This window comes from Tiliqua scincoides, chromosome 1, assembly GCF_035046505.1.
Source record: "Tiliqua scincoides isolate rTilSci1 chromosome 1, rTilSci1.hap2, whole genome shotgun sequence".
Classification (NCBI taxonomy): Eukaryota; Metazoa; Chordata; class Lepidosauria; order Squamata; family Scincidae; genus Tiliqua; species Tiliqua scincoides.
In genome coordinates, this window is record NC_089821.1 from 291,851,226 (window position 1) to 291,855,996 (window position 4,771).

General features: G+C 41.7%; 1 pseudogene; it reads left to right on the forward strand.

The window, feature by feature from the left end:
- Window positions 1-1,078: 1,078 nt before the first annotated feature.
- LOC136637767 (5S ribosomal RNA) lies at window positions 1,079-1,194 on the forward strand (annotated as a pseudogene).
- The last annotated feature ends 3,577 nt before the right edge of the window (window positions 1,195-4,771 follow it).

Below are 4,771 nucleotides of genomic sequence, written 5' to 3' on the forward strand. Positions count from 1 at the left end.
GGAGTCATCAGAAATATCAGGTAAACATGAGTCATGGAAGTAGATTATTGACATGAAGACCCTAATTACAATATTCGTTCAGCAACTCATTTTCATTAGCGGAATTGCCCTGCCATTCCTTGATTTAACATCTGAGCCTGGAAGTTCTTTACTGTCATAAATTACAAAGGAGTAATTCTCTCCTGCTGCAGAGAGAGAGGCTGTTGGAGGAGGATCATGCTTGATAATTAGAGGTGTTTGTTTCTGGTGAGTAAAATAGGATTAGTGACTAAGGGCCTAATCCTAACGAGTGTGCACCGGCTTACTGCCAGCACGCACTGTCGCAAACGTGCCGTAAGACACACATACTTGCGGGCCCTAGCACCAGTGGAGTGCCAGTGCTAGCCCAAAGCTGGCCAGCACTGGGCAAGCATCAATGGTCCCAGAGCTCTGCCACTCAGCGTCGCTTAGGCCATATCCTAACCCCCCCCCCAGTTGGCCTGCCTGTTCCAGTGCAGGATTGCATTGAGCTGTTAGTCTTACTGAACACAATGGCCTGAGTAAAATAAATAACACCATTTTCAAAGACCTCTACTGATAATATTTTTTAAGAACACTATGTATCTATTTACAGAAGCACCACTATAAAGGACTAACACATGAGCACAGGATCGACAGGACCAGATCTTAGATGTTAGTCCATAGCTGAGTATAATCTGTGCTGAGCTACAGAAATTCTTCATGGTCAGACAGAAATCTTTCCCAGGCTTCCTGCATGGCAATTTTAAAATGGAAACTGGAGACATTGGGGATTGATCCTGATACTTTATACATGCAAAGTATATACTCTACCACTAAAATATGGGTGCTCATTTATTTGTTTTCCAGACCCTCCAGCTAAAAATGGCCGTGGCTCAATAGCTGAAGACCTGCTTTGCATTCAGAAAGCTTGCGATTCAATAAATTGCGTTCCCAGGTAGCATCTGCATGAAACCCTGGGGAACAGGGTTGTCAGCATGAACAGTACTGAATGAAAAGGACTGATGGTCTGACTCTGTAGAAGGTAGCCATTCTATGTTCATAAAATCTTCCCATGCAAGCAAACAAACATACCCTGCACATGCCCGATCTCGTCTGATCTCGGAAGCTAAGCAAGGTCAGGCCTGGTTAGTACTTGGATGGGAGACTACCTTGGAATACCGGGTGCTGTAGGCTTATACCATAGTCTTTCGAGACTGAAGGTTGCCAACCAAACAAACAACATACATAGGCCATTTTATCATGCAAACACTGTGTGGAAAAAGTCACCTCAGGCTGCTCTGGCCTCATGATGCAGCGGGGTAGCAACAGTGGGGTAGCAACAGCAACAGTGACAGCAACACACAGGAATGCATTGCCATTGCTGCCCAGAACAGCTCCAACAGCAAGCAGAGAGGTCGCTTACACAGCGCATTGTGACACCTACAATACTTACCACGCCACCCCCCTTAGCTATGCCACTACCATGATGATTTCCATATGCAGTACAGGAAGCAGATATTGTTCTTGAAGGCTAGGGAGAAGCTGATACACCTTGAAGTAGACTCATCTGGATCTGACCCTGAGACTACAGCTGATACTCCTAAGGCCAGCACACACTACTTTTAATGTATGTTTTCATCCAGTATTGGTCTTGGGTTTTTTTCTTGTTTGTTTTTTTTAAAGCATATGGAAGTTTCTTCAAATTGTGGGGAAACTACAGCGATGGATAGAGGGGCTTTAATGCTTTGCCCCTTCTGCAGTTCTGATGTGGATCATGCCCCCCCCCAATTGCTATTTCAATTAGGAAAAAATGCTTCCTTTGAAAGCAAGTGGAAACTTTTATCCTATTAAAATAGTGCATGGGGGATGTGACCTACACGGGAACAATGGTTAGAGCAAAGTGTTAAAGCCCTCCACCACTCCCAGCACGTGGTTTTGCAACAGTTTGAACTGCTTACTGTTAAAGGGGGGGGGGGTATTCTTGTCTAAGGAGGCATGTGTGCATGGAAGTGATTGTGGGCAGGAGTTCTGGCTGAGTGGTAGAGCTGCCACCTATGAAGCCCAAAAAACAGCTGGGAACACAGTTTGAAACAGCCGGAAGTATCCAAGAGCTGCAGAAAGCGCTGATGAGATGAGTCATCCCCGCTGGTGAGAGAAGCAAAAGAAGACCACCTTCAGTGAGAGTGAAGCAGTGCTGTTAGCTATTTTGGGGAGGCAAATGCAGCCAGAAAGAGACTCCACCTGGAATGAAGGCATTCTTGGAAGACAGAACTTGTAATTGTAAAAATCTCTATGGGGATTTAGTAAAAGCCTGTCTATGTATACCTCCTTGAATAAAGTCGGAAGAGCAATCCAATGACAAGAAGGGCGGTATATAAATACTGGTATTTTTTTATCATTATTATTTTGCAAGAAACCCAAATGCAATTTTGACGAGGCTTGGCACAACATGTCACTGGTGGGTGTAAATTGTTTACTTCACTGTTGTGCAATATATGCTTGTGCAACCATAGTGTGGAACAACACAAAATGCTGCCTTTTTTATGATGATGATGATGATGATGATGATGACACTTTTCAACAAAAAGTTCACAAAGCGGTTTACAGAGAAAATCAAATAACTAATAGCTCCCTGTCCCAAAAAGGCTCACAATCTAAAAAGATGCAAAAGAACACCAGCAGGCAGCCACTAGAAAAGACACTGCTGGGGTGGGGAGGGCCAGTTATTCTCCCCCTGCTAAAAAAAGAGGAGCACCCACTTGAAAAAGCGCCTATTACCCAGTTAGCAAGGGTTAACTCCTGCATACACTTCTTAGACTACAACCCAAAAGAACATAAGAAGAGCCCCACTGGATCAAGCCAAGGGCCCATCTATCTACTCCAGCTTCCTGTACCTCACAGTGACCCACCAGATGCCTCAAGAAGCACAAAAGTCAACCAGACACCTGCATCCTGGTGCCACTCCCTTGAACCAGACAACCCAAAGAAAAAGACCTGGCCAAAATACACATTGACAGTAATGTGTGTTTTGGCTTTTTAGGAAAAGAATCAAGTAGGAAGCCAAAATTTCATGTGATCAAAACATTACTGCATGTGTTCATTCAATTTTTAACGTATGTTTTAAAGAAACCCATTTTAATATTGAAGGAACCATTTTCATATTTGAGGCGCAATCTAGCTCACACATGAGTAAACAGCAAAATATTCTAAGCTTTAACAGACCAGATTATATCCTTGAAGATCTGATTCCAAGAACAGGTGAAACTACACAAAACAGTCACGATGCCATCAACAGGAAAAACATTTGTTGATTTATGGCAACAAGTCATCCCTTTTATTTTCAACGCCAAGCTGCTTTAAAACAGCTCAATTTGCCTAAACATGATGGCTGCTTTCAAATTGTTTCCTCAACTTAAATGCTGAGTTTAATACACAATTTGCTTCATTGTTCTTTATTCTTTTCTCATTTTTTTTTTTTATGAGGGGGGAAAAAAGAGCCACAGCTCTTTATTTGCTATAATATATCAGTTGGGGGGAAAAAAAGTTTTTTTCATTTAAAAAAAAAAAAATCCTATAAATTTCCAGTAGAGTCTACCCCATTCCATAAACAAACTGTTCTGGAGTTTGCAAGAAATATTAATGTTAATTTAAATTGCAAATCTGACCTTATTAAAATGGGTTTTCAGAGAGCTATAAACAAACAGCTTGTGAACTAGTAACAGTGAAAACAACAGAATGCCTTCTTAACCAGCACTATAATTAAAGTAAGAGAATATCACTTTCTCAGTATTGAAAGTCTCAGAGTGGGCGGGTGGGAAAGGCATAAAGGTCTTATACATATCTTGGGACTGCGATATGATTCTGTCGGAAGGCCCCTTTAAGAATAGCTTGGGACAATTACTCTCTCAAACTTAGTATAAATTCTGATGAACAGCTTGAAAATGTTATTATGCCATTGCTAATTTAATGTTTTGAATACTTCTTTTTTTTTAATCCTGCAGCTCCTGCTTTGCCTCTTAATGTTCGAAGCGCAACTATTAAGATTTAGTGTGTTTTCAGTAAGAATAAAAATGGAACAATTAAGAATGAGTTTGTATCTGCAGTGGGGATGGAGAGCTAATAAATTTCTGAATTAAAAGCCAAACTTATAAACTGAGCTGGCTTCTTGGTTTATAGAAAATCTATACCTGAAGGTATATTTAAATCTGCCTAATGCGGACAGTCAAATAGTTTCTTTGTTGCAATGTGGGCCACCACAGAGCAAACGCATCAAGTGGAATGGAAGGTTGCCTTTTTGTTCCCCTGCTGTTTGGGCCTGACAAGTGGTGACAGACATGGCGTAAGTGACATGTTTTTCAAGGAAAAGCTCCTAAAGTGGTTTACATGGCAAAAGGAATGAGATACAGTTCAACAGGTGGCAGCACAGAAGGCCAAGTGCCCTCCCCCAGCAAGTAGCTCACCACCACCTCATTGCTGAACCCTCATGATAACTGGATCAGAAGGCATTCTGCATACTCCAAATGCCTTCCTTTATACAGTAAGAGCAGTTCCCCATACTCTTATATCCATTTATGTTTAAAATAAAGAGTGCTAATGTGAAATATATCATTATTTTGACTCAGAAATACAGGGGACAAAGTTCACCCCCCCCCAGAAGTGCATTTTCCCCCTTTTGTACTCCCCCTCCCTCTTTAATTCTGGAACCACCTCCAGATGGTCCTCAGTCTTGGTGTTTCCTTCTTTATTTTTTTGTGGTTAGTGGGGTTCTGTT